At 43.6% G+C, this 17,791-nt stretch overlaps 1 protein-coding gene across 2 annotated transcripts in view; it reads left to right on the plus strand.

Annotated features, from left to right (window-relative positions):
- The window catches only part of CCDC158 (coiled-coil domain containing 158), a 60,144-nt gene extending 42,446 nt beyond the window's left edge, over positions 1–17,698 (plus strand). The window contains exons 24-30 of one of the 2 annotated variants that reach the window (XR_003556934.2): positions 2,217–2,387; positions 4,114–4,252; positions 8,595–8,695; positions 14,034–14,141; positions 15,156–15,241; positions 15,718–15,883; positions 17,061–17,698. The gene's annotated coding sequence lies outside the window, so the exon portion shown is untranslated. The remainder of the gene's footprint in view (positions 1–2,216; positions 2,388–4,113; positions 4,253–8,594; positions 8,696–14,033; positions 14,142–15,155; positions 15,242–15,717; positions 15,884–17,060) is intronic. The other variant, XR_003556936.2, reaches the window with a different exon arrangement.
- Positions 17,699–17,791: the final 93 nt, after the last annotated feature.

The raw sequence follows: 17,791 nt of genomic DNA on the forward strand, positions 1-17,791 counted from the left end.
CACAACTCAAGACTCTCTGTTTTGAATTGTTAATTTTGAAGTGATAAACTGTGAAAATGTTTATCAGTGTAGACTATTAATACCAAAGAAGAGAGAAGGCGTTAGGGGAGGCAGTTCCATTCACTTTTGACTGCTGCCTTTTTAAAATCCATTCTCTTTATCTGAACAAAGGCATTGTCATTACTTGATTTCTAAAGCCCGCTGATGAGATTCCATCTGCTATCTCATTAGAAAAGAGAATGGCTAAGTAGATGTCCCAATAAATCTATTTCCAGTGTGTGAACTTCTTAATCTTTCAGTGTCATTTAGAGCAGTGCTACCTCAGCTTAACAGGACAGTAAATGTCATTGGAATTTATAGAAGCACAAGTGTGCAGGGTTTGTGGTGAAGTTCCTTGGCTGATACAGAATATGGAGACCTGTGCAAATACACTGTATTAATGATCTAAATATTTTTGCTTTCTTTGCTTACCACAGTAGCAAAGCCACCTTCTCTGAAGCCCTCCTCCAACGAAGTGCTGAGCTTGTGCTTAAGTAAAAAGTATCTATTTTGGTACTTTGATGTGTGGGACGTGTTCAGGCATGTGCTAAACAATCTTCTGCTCGATGATACAAGGATAAAAAAGAGCTGAGAAGCTAGGACCTGCCTGGGCACTTTCTCAGTGAATGTGGTTTTGGCTGCACTCTCTTTTACTTTTCACCACTTGAAGGTGCATCTTAGCCTTGCTACTTAAAACACACACTTGACTGTAATGAGTTGTGCTAACTACTGAAACTCTGCACAGTAGGTGACATTTTCACAGTTCACTTACATTCCTTTTTCCTAGCCTTTAAAATGGAGACAGTCCCATGGTCTGTATTTGTACACCACCTTGCTCAGTTGGGATGATCAGTTAGGGCACCTACATACTACTGTTCTTTAGGTACTATGTGGTGTACTGCAATTTAAAATTCCTAGTCGTCTCCCTGAAACAGAGCAGACAAAAATCATTTATTATTTTATCATTACACTAAAAAAGCATCCTTCTGCCAGCCCTCAGCACAGATGAAGAGGTAGCCTTTGGAGCTGCTTACCTCAGTATTTCTTTTCTTCAATATATTTGATGAAACAGCTTAGGAAGGAAGAGACACTAAACTAACACAGCTTAGAAGTGACTACTAAAGAAATACTTAAGGAGCAGTTTATTTTGAAGACAGAAAAATGCATGTGATGAAAGACAGTGTGCTGCTTTAATGAGCAAGAAAAGAGCAAAGGTCTCCTCTGCTTCTATTCATCTTCCATGCTCATACAAGTCTCTTCTGTTGCCAGACTTTTTTTTTTTTAGCCAGTATCTACGGAAGAAACTAAAGTGAAGCACACATATTGCTTTGAGTGCTCAGAGAGTAATTGCTGTTACTAGAAATGAATTTGAATGATTACAGAAAGAGGCAGTCGCAAAGGCAGAGGACCTAGGTGCCACCAGAGACCAGCTTGCTGCCCAGCCAGGCAGGGAAGGGCAGTTCTGTAACCCAGATCCTGGATTCCCACACAAGTCCTGCGTAGTCCCCAGAGGGCATGTGCAATTTTTGCTCAGTTGCTTCCAGGTGCCATCAGCATCCAAGCATCCGCTGATGCGAACGTACTTTGAGTGGTGTGGTCTCCTAGACCAGGGCCATCCTTGTAATCTGCTGTGGAACAGCCACAGTTCAGAGGTGAGGGAGGTTTTTGTGAGCAAGGCATTCCGCTTTATCAATGATTGCTTGTTTGCAGTGGCTGCAGTGGGTGACAGGACCTGAAAAGGCTTCATAATTTGCAAACCTCCTGGCTGAATTGCACTTTAGTCCAGCGTAAGTCCACACTGTTGCAGAAAAGAGTTATCTGACCCTTCAGCTCTCCTGTTCTCCTGTTTTGTGCAGGTCTTTGCTTTTATGTGCCCATTGAAGTGGGTCAGATTAGGTAATTGATCCAGCTGAAAATTAACACAGGAAATTTAGAAAATGTTTCTTTTCATCCAGACAAATACTTGTGCCAACAGAAAACAAGAACGGGTGGCTAGAGGAAAGGCAGGCCTTTCCCTTTCAGAAGTAATGTGCATTTATGCTGGATATAACTAGGTTTAGGTGCTTCAGTCATGGCTGTAAGAATGATACCCTGTCCAGGTAGCAGCGAATCTGTGCTTTGGAACTCCTCTTAGGTTGTCTATAATTTATTTTCTGTTTCCTTTTTTTTAAAACAAGGTTCTTGGCAAATACTAAGGCTGAAATTCCTGAGTCACTGATCACTTATTGAGTGTTAGAAGGAAGGATGCTGGACAGAAGAGAAGTGAGAAGAGTCACAGCCCAAGAGCTCACAGCATGCTGAGGACTGTGGTTCCTGTTCTGAAGCAAACACACAGATCATTGCAGATGGTGACTTACCCCTGGGTTTTGGTAGCCCTTCCTCTCTAGGAATTCTTGAAATGCTCACATCCCATAGAACACAGAGACCTCTGCCTCCTAAGGGAATTTCCAAAGCAGATTAACAGAAGTGCTCCAAAATGTATTTTGCATTTTTTTAAAGCTTTAATTGGAAACAAAGCAACAGTGCAATAAAGGGGCAAGGAGATAGTTTCTTAAAATCTCAGGACACAGTTCTGTTTCTAATTAATTCAAGATTTTAGTTTGTTCATGCAGTCATTTCTGATGTGGCATTAGTATGGAAGTTAGTGTTCTGTGAATACTGAGGCTTCATTGCACCATTGTTTATTCAGTAAAGTTGCTGGACCATATTTTGAAAAGCTCCATGTGACTGCAGAATTACTAGCCAGCTGACTGGCCTAAGTTCAGGACCTTCAAACCTGCCACCTTTTTGTATTTCAAAACGAAAATAGTAGGGCAGATATTTACTATTACAGTTGTATTAGACAACTCTACAGCCATAGCTGTTGCTAGGAAGTCCTGGCCCACATGCAGTCTCAAATGAACTTTCTGAATTTTATCCTGTAAGCTGTGCCATCTAGTGTGGTGACAGGGAATCTCAGCTGTGGCTTAAAAGCGAGTGAGAAATGCCGTGGTGGACCAGACCCGTGGTGAATTTATCCCACTGTTCTGGCTCTGGCGGTGGCACTAGGAGATGCTATTTAGGGAGCGCTTTTAAGCCTGGCCAGTGTCTGATCCACAGCTGCTGTATTAAGAATGGTGGAGAGTACTGATCTTAAACAAGCCTTGTGTGTGCACAGTGCTTCTTCCAGTTTTACTTTTATAATAGAACAAAATGGAAACATGAACAAGTACAGAAGAAATACAAATTAAGGAGCCCTGGTATTCCCTGTGGCAATACTGTCGGAGCCTCTGGAAATTCCACAGACAACTCAAGAATGAGTTTGGCAGGGGAAGCTTTATAGGGGTTTGCAGAGAGCTCTTCCTGAGCATAAGGGCAGCATATGTAAAAAACCCAGTGGTGCTTTTATGAAACTCTGTTGACGAGGGGAAGGACAACAGGTCACAGGTGAGGTTGGAAGCAGATAGCAGCTTTCTGATAATAGGAGCTGTTAGTGTTTTCTCAGTGCCAAGCCTTACACCATGGATGCTCACTGCCACAGAGTGAAAACCCAAGCAGTCATTGTCACCAGTCGGGTGAATAGTAAGAGATATTATGCCTCTTATTCTCGCTGCAAGTGGTGCACAGGCATGTTCCCATAACCTACATGCCCTGTAGTCATTAACTCCACTGGGCTCCGTGTCAGTGGTACACAGTGCTCACAGTACCTTCTTAACAGGTGGTGTCATAAAACTGTGAACACCATTGTCTGTTTCTTTCAGATCTGTTATAGGTTCACCCACATTTTGCTTTTTCCATGTTTTAGGGTCAAGGTACCAAGCACCATATCTACCCTTAACAACTTCAGGCTGGCACGATTCCTAAAAGTATAGAATAGTAACTCCCTTATTCATATTTCCTACTGATAGAGCAGATACCAAGTACTAGTGCTGCATAGGTGTGCTTTGGTAGTTACCACTTGCAGTGGCCATAAGGTATAATCATGCTGATTCTTTCAGTGTGAAGAATATTATACAGAAGACTTATGTCCTGTCTACTATTCTTGTTAAGTTTTCTAACCCAGCCATTTGCTAGTGATTTGTTTTTTCTTTACAGCCAAAAAGCGTAGGCAGTTTAAGTGGAAATGGTCAGATTTGCTTGGGAATATACCTCTTCAGTGAAAGAGGAAGCGCGTTAGAGTGAAGGAAGGCAAGTAGGGGATACACAGATGGAGCTGCGGAAACAACTACGGAAGGTATTTTGTTCATTTCTTCTGTCCCCAGTGAGAAGATGTGCCCAAAGACAGAGCTAAAAGGAGATGGGAAAAGCAACAACATCATCTCATAGATATCTTAACCATAGCTCACAAAGCTCAATCTAAAGTAGCTTTGCCTAGAAGCCAGGTTAAAATCTAAAATTCAAGACTCTGCTGCCATGGAGATTTTCTTGGCTTGACACTTTCTGCGTTGGGTCCCCACCCACCCAGGCAGAAAAATGGGAAGGGCAAAGTAATCATATGCTTTGGATCTCACACTCCGGGAAGAAACTGTAACCCTGACTGTCTTTCTGTACCATCTTTTTCCCATATTAGTTGCGAGTATCGTCGACTATGAACACTGGATGCTCTTTTCTGTGCACCATTTCACAGTAGCCTGCAGGTGGCACGAGGAGCATGTCTGACAGTAAAAGCCCTTCGTTTCCAGACAGCGAAGACGTGGTTCCTCTCAATTTCTCCTAGCCTTTGAAAAGCAATGTTTTCCATACCTTCTGTCCTAGATTGCTGACCAAGAAGTTGCTTTCTGCACTAAGACACTGAGGAATGTAGGGAGAGAAGAGAAGCAGGCAGATTAGACCTTGTGGGAGTGCCTCCTCAGAACTGCCCTTCAGAGTGGTTAGTAATGAGGGTACCCCAGATCCAGACCTACTTTACATTATCAGCCACTCAAATCTGGAAGGCAGCCAGTGAAGAGGAGGGAAAAGCTGTTTCTCATAGTGAATCAGCTATCAGTGAATGTGTGCCTGTAGCGCTTACAGTCATGGTGAAGGAAAGCCAGGTGCCATCAGAGCCTTTCCTTGTGTCCAAAGAATCAAAGGCAATAGGCTGAAAGGGACATCAGGAGTCCAGGGCATCTGTAGGCTGCTGGTGGCCTGGACGTCATCCATGAATGTTTTTTTTTTAACCTGCTCTCCCCCAACACCCACATGGATGGCAGATATGTTTCTGCCTGTCAACAGGCACAGGTTCCCAACTACTGCCAGTTACAAATTTGAATGTTTATATTGCTATTAGCAAAATTCAAATATTGTAAGACAGTAAAGCTTAGATATATCTTAAGGGCTTTATTCCTCATAGCCACCAAAATAATTGTAAAATACAAGAGGTCCATGGACTCTTTTCAAAAAATCTTTTTATCTTAACCATCAAGAAGTGCTGGTCTGTTTTACCCTTCTGCTGTAAGACATCAACTTGCCAATGGGTATGTAAGCTAATCCTGAAAGAGGGATAAACCAGAGCCTTCAGGATGATGTATTTCGCTGTTTAACTGTCCTTTCTGTTACAAAATCATTGCTAGTTTTTAATCTAAATCTGTCCACTCCCCCTGAACTCACTTACTCTGTCCCAAAGAAACATGGGAAGCAAAGTATTTCCAGTTTTTTTTATCACCCTTGTACTTAGTTGGAGCTTCTCATGCATGTTCTCAGTTATCTCTTAGCTGTATTAGAAACTCAGTTTGCTCCATCTTGGCACATTGATCATAGGTGTATTATCATTCCTGTAGCTCTCCCTGTTTTCCTTGGAATTTGTTTATATCCTTCTTAAAGAACAGCAACCAAACCTGGACACAGACATCACCCCCAGAGGTGGTCTTACCCAGGCTGAGGTTATTCTCATGTTCATCTTTGTTTTCGTGATAGGATGCTTCGGGTTTTTGCACAACCAGGATGTTGCTGACATTTACAATGTACCAAAATCCCTATATCTTTCCCTTGCTGAACTCCTACCTAGCCATTTGTTCCTCATTCAGAAATTTCAGCTGAGAAGTTCTGCTTGGGAGAAGTTATTTGGCCCTGTTTTCACACTCCCTTATTTTCCAGGTTTTGTCCAATATGTTGGGATCACTTTGAATCCATTTGAAGTCCTTTAACATCTTTGTAGTGTTTTCTAACTGGGGTTCATCTGCAAATTGAGCAGAATCTTTGGAAATACACCAGTTTTTCAAGGATTTTGAAGGAAACAGCTTGTCATTCTGACTTTGGTCTACTATATTTCCTTATTATAATGCATTTCATCCTCACTTAGCTGACTCAAAATATCTAACAGGTCTAATGCCATTCTTTCCTACTTACCCATAGTAATCTGATTTGGAATTCCTTCTTGGGTTTGAGGTAGAACTTATTGCTTGCCCAGGCCAGTATCTTACTGCATTTCCTGTGCTTTCTCTGAACTTGAGTACTGTGCCAGTAATATCAAGGAATGACAGCTTTCCCTAAATCTCTTTCCCTTGTAGATTTGTTTTCCATGAGCCATTATTTGCCAGCTTGAAAAAGTTTATCAGTCACTGTCTCCACAAGTCATGCTCTCTGTTTTGTTTTTCTCCATTCTCCTTTTCCCTAGCTGGTACAGTTACACTTCATATGCTATTTCATGATTGGTGCCTGATGCTTTTTACCTCCTCCCAGGTGAGAATCAAATACCTTCTAAGGATTTGAAGGAGGAGGGAGAAAATACAAGACACTGCAAGGCAGAGGAAAAGAAACCAGTGAAAATCTCTCCTTGGAGCCCAGTAGAAAGAGGTTAAAGTTGCAGATCTATAGATCTTGCTCAATTAAGTATTTCCATGTGCACAGTATTTTAATCTCTATGCTCTTTAGAGACATAATGAGATATGCTCCAAAAATGTCTTTGTTCTTCAGTGGAAGTTCTATGTGCAACAGAGTGGCAGGGTCAACCATACAGGAATAGACTAAAACAATAAGAAGGCATCATTCTGTTATAGTATGTTACTTTGCCAGTGATGGGGAGCAGCAGAGACCCCAAAGCATAAAACACAGTATAATATATTTGGCTAATTTCTGTGAAATGGTAAGTGTCTCAAGCTCATCTCAGGTTCACTGAAGTTGTGGTACCCAGTGTAGTACCCAGTAGCCTTTAGAAACAGAGTCATAAATAAAATGTTCCAGCAAATTCATGCTGATAGACTCTTGTGGCTGTCTAACATCCTAGAGACATTATGCTTCGACTTCCATGTAGATTCTGTACGTTGTCAGGCTTATAGAAAAAAGACAGCCAAATACTTATTTTCATATAACTTTTAACACAGAAGTTATCAAAGTCCAAAGTCTAAAGAGCGCTGAAAAAACAGACACAGGCTTGAGTTTTGTGATAAAAAAAAAAAAAAAGGACATCTGTGTTTGTAGCTGGCAGGTATGATCTTCTAAGCTGGAGACAGAAAACAGTTGATTCTGAGAAAGTACCTGAACCGCGTTTGTACCTCGTGGAAAGAACACCTTCTGAGAGGACACTCAGCAGGGAGTTGGTGTACAGTGTGGTATCATTTTGCACTCTCTTACAGCGTATTACCTGTGTTGGCAAGCTTTACAGGCAAATGTCTTCTTTCAGCTGGATCATCCCACATGTATTCTCTTAGCCTAGCTGTGATGTTTATTTACTGTGAAATGAAGCTTTTTGTCACACTTGAAGGGGGCTTTAGCGCCATGTCTCTGGTGTCATCACCAGGCTCATAGAAATATGGCTATTACACCACCTTAAATATTCCTTTGGATTCAGTGCCAGGCATAATAATCTGCATTTCTGAGTAAACATTTTGCTGACCTGTGTCTGAAGTTTATCGAAATGAAGTATCACATGAGCCAATGACCTGTAGAGGAGTAAAACAGCACTAAGTCACAGAGGCCCCTAAGTGAGCTTGCTTTATTTTGACAAGCACTTTTCTCACGCCCAGCCTGGCTGTCTATTCTTTCACATTTCTTCATGTATCACTGAGTGCAAGTATTTCATTCTCAGGAGGACAAGATACTCCTAATCTTCAGCAGATGACTTAGGCCAAACCCTTGCAGAATTTCTGAATATGGGTGTTCATGCTCCCTTTGTTTAGATGATGCTTTCCTGAAAGCTGAAAGTGATTAGGTCGTTGCATAAATCACAGGGGCAAATTCAAAATGAAGCTCTCAATTCCCTGAATTTGCCTTTTTTTCTGTTTCCTGGCTGCTTACCATATGGGGACTCTTTACAACTCTCTTGCAAAAGGATTCTCCCAAATGGTCTATAAGCTGTGGTTGTAGAGTGTTTATCATCACAACCCAAACAGGTTTGATAACAGGTCTGGTATCACAGAGTTGCAGGGGGGTATCTTCATTGATGTTACATATTTCTCCTCCCAGAAATAAGAAGCCAGGGATATAAATGAGGCAGCCACAGGAATCTTTCATGTGCCTTGAAATACAGTTTTGCTGATACCAAATCTGCATGCCCTATTCTGAAACTGTTCCCACAAGTTCCTCTTTCCTGAGTTAAGAATGTTTGGAGGAGGATGTTGTTGGTCACTTAGTCATGTGCTGCTTTGGTCTGATGACAGGAGAAAGCATGAAGTCCTTTCCCACCCAGTCATGTAGGAGGAAAAGGCAAGACATGAGTGACTCCATCCTGAGACCCAGATCACAAGCTAGAACCAAGCAGGTGTGTAATTTTTTTTTTCTTCCCCAAAGTATTCCCTGCTTTGCCATTACTGTGGTGTCAAGGGATACAGCTAACCTATACAAGGTATCGCAGACTGCACTGAAGGTCTAGCTTAATGCTTCCCATCCCAGGGACCAGCACTGCTTTTGGCCACAAGATATTAAATACTCAAAATTGAGGCTGACAGGCACAACGAAGTACAACATTGTGCTGGGGCTGGTGCACTGTGTCTGACAAGGAACAGGGACAGATGAGCTAGATTCTGCAAGGTGCACAGGCCTAGAAATAGCAAAAGGGTGCTGGGTCGTTCTCAGGCAGCATTCACCCTCCCTTTCCCCAACAATGTTTTTTTCTTAGTGTTGTCACTTTTGTGTTGAAAAAAATGGTGCAAATAGTTGAAGGTAGCATTGCCCTCAACAGCTGTGAGCAGTTGTACTCCCAGAGGGAGGCTGGTGACCTGCCCCACCAGACAGTTGGTGAACTTTGTTTACTGTACCCGAATAAAATCCCACTAAACACAGATGCTCATCACGTCGTAGTGCCAAAGCTTTGCATTCAGCAGGCAGACTGAGGGGCAGCGATTCTGAGCCACTGACCTTCTGCAGCATGTCTCTGCATCTCCTCAGGTGGGGCTTGGAGGTGGACTACATCCACTGAAGGGAACGGTTTGTCCAGATCGTGCATGTGCACAGATCTAAAGAAAGGAGATGCCATAGGCTTCCTGCCAGGATTAGGCCCCCTTGTTTCTTTAACTCCCCAGTCTGGGCTCCTTGAATATCGTTTCCTCCATCCTTCTCCTGCACCAGTCAGTTAAAACCTCCACTGTCTGGCATATTTCCCGGGAAGCCAGTGCCTGTCGTGCCTTTAGCTAGTGTTGCTCTGCCCTGGGACAGGAGCTGAGGGCTGTCACACACACAGCCTCTTTGTATAAGCTGGTAGACACAAGCTATTTGTATCAAGGCTGACATATAAAGCATTTGTTTACGAACAGCTGCCACTGACTAGTCGGGAGTAAGGCTACGGAGTAAGAATGATGCATTCTGACCTTACTTCTGGGCCTACCAAGTGTGCATTTAAGTGCAATAGACATTGGGAATCAGGAAGAGACTCCCGATGTGAGCCATTTTGGTCTCTTTCCTCATCTGTGCCAGTAAGTATGGGGCACTTAAGGACTGAGACTGCAGGATTTGTGCGTGGGAAGACTCCAGAGAGCTCAGCTGTGCTGCGCTCGCTCCGCTGATACTGCCTGCTAAAAGATACCTGCATTTCAGAATTTTAATTAGTTAGTTGATCACCCGAATAAATAATAATGTAATGCGGGCTAGCAGAATCATCCAATTGCAGCCCTCAATACCTATGTTTATTTCAGGAACAAGGGGAGATACCAATCTGTGACATAAGACTGGTTCAAAATAAATCAGACACTGGTTTTAAGTCTGTGGTCTTGCTCAACTGTACAGGCACAGTCAACTGCAGTTAACAGAGACTGTAAAAATCACTTACTTAGTATGCAAGATCTCCACTTTTCCTCAATAAAATATGTAGAATTAGTGAGCATCTACGTTTTAATGCAGCAGCATACATTTTAAGCTCCAGAATCTACTCTTGAATTCTTTCAGATCAATAAGAAATTGAGCATAGGCTAACAAAAGAAAAAAACAAGACTCCTGCAGCATTGCAGTGGGATTTTCAAAAGTACTGAGTCACCTTGGCGTATGTAGTATACACCTTGGGAGTATGTAGAAAGTTTGTCTTTGACTTCAAAAGAATGGTGTGGAGTGCTGAGCATGGATGTAGCAACATCTTGGCTATGCTTCCCCAGAGTCTCTCCTAGCATATTCCAGTGGAGCATCCTTCATCTTTGTAATGTCAGAGTCACATTCATGTGAAATTCGATGTCCTGACACAGGTCAGGGAAACGTGTGCCATCGGTTTGCTAATTTTACATGTGCCCTCTGTAGTACAGTTCACTAAAAACTAGCTACAGGTTGTTGAAACTGTACTCACTCAGACTAAATCCCAAATGAGGCAAATAAACATAACAGGTCTCTCCCTCTGTCCCCTCCCCCCATGCCAGCAAATGCTGAAGGAAACATGCACTTGGCAGCACTACAGAATAAACTGACTTGTGATTTGCTTTGCACTTCGGCACTCTTTATGTACAAAGCTCCTGTCAAATCAGAGGGTGTGGATCAGGGGCCAGAGTTTCATCCACTGCTGTGGGATCTGCGCCTTGAAGTCCCACTGACAGTTGTAGGCTGTAATCCTCAATTTTTTATGAGGCATATGAGTCATAATCTAGGAAAAAGTATATGATCACCATTTATTCTGTTTGAATGAGAGATTCTTTACTATTTCTGGCATGTTCAGGGTTATTACAAGATGTTTTCAAGGCTGGACAGTAAAGGCTCTGCTCTCCAGTGTCTTATATTGATGAGAAAGTGTGAGGCCGGTTCAGTAACTGACCCACATGCCTCATCTGACCATATTAGCAAGGTGTTTCAGAAACCTGCCAACTCCTTATAGCTTTCCCTACAACAAGATCAGAGATATATTTTTATGGTGATTCAGGCTTTGTTAGCTTCCTGATTGTAAGTACTCATGAGGTGCAGGGAGTGTGTAAGGCAAGAGGGAACACAATCCTGGACTGGTTTTGCATTTCAGGTGCTGGATGGATGCTCACTTCAAGGAAGAATAGCAACAGCTATATTGTCTTTACCTCTGGAAAGATGCTGTCTTTCAAATGAGAGTGAAATAATTCAGGGTGGTGGCTTAGGTGGTGGTCCGTCTCCTTTGTGAAATTCTTCCTGGCTTCCTGCTTTGACCTGAGCTTGCAGCTGGGTTTAGCCAATGTTTTCTGTGCCTTTTGTTGAGCCAGGTGGGATCTACTCTGTAGCAGGATGGGTGAAAGCCCCTTTGGGCCACAGACAATGAGCTAAGAGACTGTGTCCAGAAGTGCCTGCAGGGCCAAAAGAATCTCTTGGTCATGCAACTTATCCCCAGGTGCTCTCTGCTTTTTCTGCTGTGTCCTTGGGACATGTGCCCCACATGCTCCTCTTGCCTGTCCCCATGCTTGCCCAGTTTACCAGGAGCCCTGCCAGGTAATTTACTGCCTTCACTGCTGTTGCAGATAAGAAAACTGAGCTGAATTATGTATGGCTAGCCTCTTCTGTGTTAGCACAGCCAGGGTTTTTTTCCTTTGCTCTGCTGCTGTGACCAGCATGGGCGTATCTCAGTTGTGTACTCTCGATTCCTCGCTGGGTGCTCCTGCACTCGTGCTTGTCCCTTGGCATGCAGAGGGGGTAGTCCAGTGCTGTTTGCAGCACTCATCAGCAACAGAACAAGAAAACCTGGCTGGTCCTGGAGTTGTTTCAGGGCTGTATAGAATACTGAGGGCTTGGAGAATTTCTGTCAGTCTCCCTGGGCTCTAGCTGTCTAAGCCATCATGGTCCTTCCATGACCTGAAGTGTCCTTGGAGAAGAAAGCTGGTGGAGAGTAAGACTTAATGCGCAAGGGTATAAGATCAAGCCCTTGAAAAGATAGTGTTCTTGCCTGCTGCAGTCTGCATTGGAGGAATATGCAGCTTTAACTTGATTTAAGGTAGTAAAACTTCGACCATAGGAGATTTACTGATTAGATGGGTTTGGCACTGCAAGCCAGGTCCTCAGCAAACTTCTTAGGCTGTTTAGGTTATCCAGACAATGCCACTTGCCAGTCTCCCATACATCCCAGTGCATGCCCTGCAGCTTTCTCTCCTTCGTTTCCTAGCAAGATCTCTGTTTCACAGCTTAGTGCAAGTCACAGCCTGTCTTATGCAGCCACCCCACAAGGTATTTCCCCCATCCCCTAGCATGCTTCCCTGGCCACATCCAGCTTCCTAGTGCCCTAGCTCAGCAGCAAGGGCTCTAACATCGCTCTGTGGCAGTGGTGAGAACCAGACGTGCAACTGAGTAAGGGGGACATAGTGTGGGTCAGTGGTCGATGCGGTCAGGAGAAGAGGACGGGGGCTGATTTGGTTTAAGGTGAAGTTTGGAAGAGAGCAGAGTTGAGTGAGGAGAGAAATCTGGGTGAAAAGAACAGTAAGGAAATGTGGCCTGAAGCAACCCTCTATCCTCCTACGCGGGTGGCACACTTTGCCACCTCTGAGTCATGAGGCTGTGTATACAGAAGCAGCTGATGATTCAGGGAAGCAGCAAACCAAACCAGAAGCAGCTGATGGGTGTGAATTGCCACACTTAATTTTGGTATAGCTCAGATTATGAGGAATGTGTGTTTTTAAAATGTACTACATGATCAATATCACAATTATGACATGCTTGTAGAGGTATGTGTATGTATGTGTGGCTTACAGTTCATGAGGACTGGTTATTTAGCTGGAGTGTCAAAAACATGAGAGTCAAGCAGGATCAAGAAGGAAGAACATTTTTGCTGCTGTTTTCGTAACAGTTGAAAGTATTTATTTCCTCAGAAGCAAGCCCCAGTGCTGCAGACAAATCTCTCATCTCCTAAAAAGTCATTGTCCCAAATCTTGAAGTCAAACAGTGTTCTAAATGCAAATCCCAGCCTGGCCTGTCTGATGCACTTACTTCATGTGCATCCCTATGCAGCTAAGCCAAGAGCAAAGGCTGCTGTTACACAAACAGCAGCTATGTTCACAGACCTTGCTGAGGTTGCTGTTGAACCTCATAGTCGCAGGGTAGCTCTGCCCTATAGTGAACTACTTACCTGCCAGCAGTTAATTTATGCTGTGTGGGAAGAATAAATTGAAGCATGAGTACAGTGAAATTTGATCACTCCCCACTTAAAAACCTTTCAGAAATGTCTCAACTCTCAGCTGAAATCAGTATCTCATAATTAGGTTATCGGTCTATTATGCATACAGTACTAGAAACTAGTATGTGTAAATTCATTGATGACAAGTATGTTTATTAGCTGCGTGTGGCAGGCAGAAGAGCAAAGTCTCTGAAAACCTTTCTTTGTATGTTACTGATGCACTTGGGTGTTTCCCAAGAGCCACCTCCTCTAAGACTGGCAGCATACTGCATGTAAAGCTGCTTCTGCCATCCTCCTCGGCCCATGCTGTGGAACATCCAGCCAGCAGAGGCTCTTTGCGGTGAGCCATCAGGAAACTTGAAGTGTTAAGGACCTGCAAGTCACCTGTAATATGTTTAATGTTCTGTTGATGAGTTGGGCTGAGTTAAATGGCAACCAGGGGTTAAATTCCTGACAGTATGCAAAAGAGAGGGATGCCCCACCTTCATAAAAGCACTATTCTTGATAACTACAAGATGCCAGTCTGTAATATTTACCTCCAAATTTCTTCTACTGTATATTCCAGAGGAAAATACAGCTAGGATTCAGAAACATGGTGATGGAGATGGAAGTAAACCGAACACCACAGATACATAGATGAAAGCAGACTGCAAAAGTCATGTGGCAGAAGGAGGTGAGTGGACAAGTCTACCAAAATTTTAGATAAGGCAGAAATTGGTAGAGTATTTGTCAAGTAAAACACTTTTCTAGTTACAATTGCATTCTCACTGTTGAGATGAAACTACACTTGGTTCTGGTAAAGCTGTTTCATGTCTCTGTATGCCTTCAAGTCACAGCTCCTGAAGGAAGCAGTGCAAGATTTGGATCCAGTTAGACCTGGTGTAAGCAGGTCTGTCAACAGTGACAGATGATTATAGCACTGAAGTCTGAAGTAAGGACAAGCATGATTCCTATCTTGGGTGGCGAGGGCCAGAGATCCATGAAGAGACGCGGATGCACACACAGAGACAACAAAAAATATCCTGCCCCTCTTACCTGCTGTTTCCACCCCTCTGTTGTGGCCAGCATAAGACATTCACTAAAGAAATGTCTAACAGTTACTAAATCACAGGAGTAGGATTAAGGTTTTCTGGGATCTGTTCTGCTTTGGCTGATACTGTGCTGTATGATTTCCTAATCCCTTCGTTGACAAGCCTTTTCCTTCCTTACATAGACCCCAAGGAGCCAAGTCACTGGTGTTAGGCTGAAGAAGCCATGTGGACAACCCAGTAAATAATGACTTTTTGTATTTTTTAAAGATTTTCCCAGCGCATGGGACAGGACTATTTCATTCATGGTTTGAATTTTTAAAAAGGGTTCTCAAAACATTTTATCACATGGAAAGGATCAGGAGAGGCCCTGAACTATCTCCCTGGGAGCACGAAGCTTGCCCATTTCATCACAAGGCACTGCGAAATCGAGGGTAGCCCAGGTATATATGTGGGTGACGGGGATAGAACAAGAGACAGCACTTTCTGTGGCAGACTCCATGACTGCTTTCTTGGTGCGTTCTGCAGCTGGGTTTCTCCAGACCCTAACAACATGATGCTCTCTGATTTACCTGCCCTCCACACCCTCTGCAACTTTACATTTCCAAAGGGATCCTGCTGGCAACATGCATCCATTTTGATGAGCTTCTCTCCTACAGCTCCCGACATCATGCCTGTAGGCCTGTTGCATCTACCAGCGAGCGTGAGGAATGGCGTCCAACGGGGAAGGGGCAGTCTGTCCCAGGTATCAGTTTGCCTTTTGTTTTATCACTAAGCAATTGTCAGTGAGGCCACAGTGTGGGAGCTGGCACCTGGTATGTTTTACCGAGTAGGATTTGCCTATTATTTTCACCATATTTATAATGTTAGTGCAAGGTGGCCACCACAGCTGAGATCCCAGTTGTGATGGGACCAGAACAGGAAAAGGAAAAAAAACTGTGCCAAGAGTTCACAATGGAGATAAGACAATGGCGTAGCATGTAAACAGAGTAACTGTCATGGACTTCTGTAAATGCTGTCATTCTAAGTGGCAGAGATTCTTGGGAATAGCAAATTAAATAGTAAAAAAGTGAAAAGAGTGGGGAGAGGGAAGATTAATGGGAGGGGGTAAGAAAGGAAAATGAGGATGTGAGGTCTTCTTTGGGTAAGCATATTTACATGTTTTACTGAACGTGGGCCTTATCTGCTTTTCCCCCTTGTAATATCGTGATTTTGGAATAGGAAGATACGCCTCTGCTTGCTTCAGGGATTTGCAGTTATGACACAGTATTGTGCCTTGAGCCAGCAGTGCACCCACTGCATTCCCATGCTGCACTTCAGAGGTGGAGTCTTCACAGGAATGTTTTAAATGCATCATTGCTACTAAGCAGTTTCTTGATTTCCAAAGGTAAAATAATTTGCCAAAAAAGAAAATAATTCACACTGAGACTCTAGAAAATCTGTATGGAGAAATGATGTGGTTCTGTGTGTCGCAAAGGTAGATTTTTGTGATAAAATAAACGAATAGACTGAAGGAAGCAAACCCAAAATTCTGCAGAAATCATTGCTTTATCTATAAATACTCAAGCCAGGGTTCAGCTAAAAGAATTTCAGTGGTCCCGTGGGCTACAAGAATCCTTTATCTGTTGCAGTAGCAAACCAAATTTAGCCTTGAGGAAAAAAAAAAATCTCCTGATTAAGATATCTGATTGCTGGAATTCCTTAAATATTCCTGCCTTTCTTTTGATTTCCCAGGGTTTCAGTGCTCAGATAAAACAGCATGTTCTCTAACATCGTTAATAAAAATTGCTTCATAGTTGTGAAAAGTGGTTATGGTTTAAATGGCTTTTCATAACTAGAGGATTGTTGTCTATTTTTATTCTTCTGTATTTATCTCTGATTTAGAGACAGTGGGCTTGGTCGGCTTCTTACTTACACTGGAGTGCATGCATCAGGATATTCTTACTAAAAAACAGAAGTCACAGAGCAGTTAAACTACTTTAGATGAGACAAGAAAAAAGGCTCCATTCCACTGCTTCAGCAGCCATGGAACATACATTCAATGTGCTGCAGGAGGAGGCATCTGCTTGTAAAACTTGTCACTTTGGTCCCCACCAAAGGCCAGTATTTTACGGTGTGAGGGAAGGTTTATGGTTTCAGAGAGAGAATTCCCATGGAAGATTTTTTCCGGGGGGAGAATTCTGTACTTTAATTAGCCTTCAAAACCAGACTCTAGTTATTTACCCTGTTGCTTGCTTTTTTGGAGGGATGATGATGAAACAGAGCTAAGAAAACCACTTTGGAGTGGGAATCTAAATGAAAACAAGCTGCCAGAACAATGTTGTTGTTTTCTTTTACCGCATGGGTGGAACCATGAAAATTCTAGTTTTCCAGGCCACTGCGAAATGTGACCTCATAACCTTTCATAACAAAAAGAAGAGAAAAAAAAAAAGAAAAAAAAAAGGCACATAGGAACAAAATACTGTTATTGCAATTACAATTACGGGAAACAGTGATTGTAAAGGAAAATGCTTCAGTCCCTCTAAGCAGGAAATCCACCTGATGGTCTACTTGCTCTTTCCTAGGGAGGGCATTATTTGGATCAGGCTGATGATGGCAAGCTGCCAGCCTCCTGCTTTGGAAGGGCAAGAGGATGCCTCAAGACTTTGGAAACGCTAGCGCTGCTGGCAGCTCGATCACAGTTACGGAACGGGAGCCCTGTATGGCAAAGCCTTTCCTTCCTTTTGTGCAATATGAAGGCCGCAACGGAAAGCAATTAGCACAGGGTCCAGCGCTGGGAAAGCTCCTGTTGCAGGTATCTTTCCCTCCTGCTGGCATTGCACCGGGCCGCGACTGCGGAGCCTTTTAGAGAAATGGGTACATCAATTTATTTCTCAGGATGGCTTAACTGTGTTAGCGGAAGCTGAACTGTACTGAATGACGGGTATAATCTGATCCCTATGAAGCTTAATTCGGTCAAGAGGCACTCTGTGTTCCCTACAAGTTTTCCCCTCATCATCTTGCTGAAGGAAGCTGGGTTTCTGCTTGTTTTCCAGAAATCCTTCTAAAGATGCCCGCTGCATGGTGCCACGCACCGGCAGCTCCACCGCCAGCAGCCAGGGGGATCGGGCTCCCCGCCAGCGGCACTGCCACCGCCACCCCCCGGGATTCTCGGACAGATTCTCCCCTCTCCCGGTCAGCAGGCTGCGGGGACCACGCTGGGGCAGCACCCCGGGCCCCGCCACCCGGGGATCCCCGCCGGCCCCTGCGGGCGGGGCGGGGGGGCGGGAGGCAGCGGCGGCGGCGGCCGGTCCCG

Source organism: Falco peregrinus, chromosome 2 (genome assembly GCF_023634155.1).
Source record: "Falco peregrinus isolate bFalPer1 chromosome 2, bFalPer1.pri, whole genome shotgun sequence".
NCBI classification, from domain to species: Eukaryota; Metazoa; Chordata; class Aves; order Falconiformes; family Falconidae; genus Falco; species Falco peregrinus.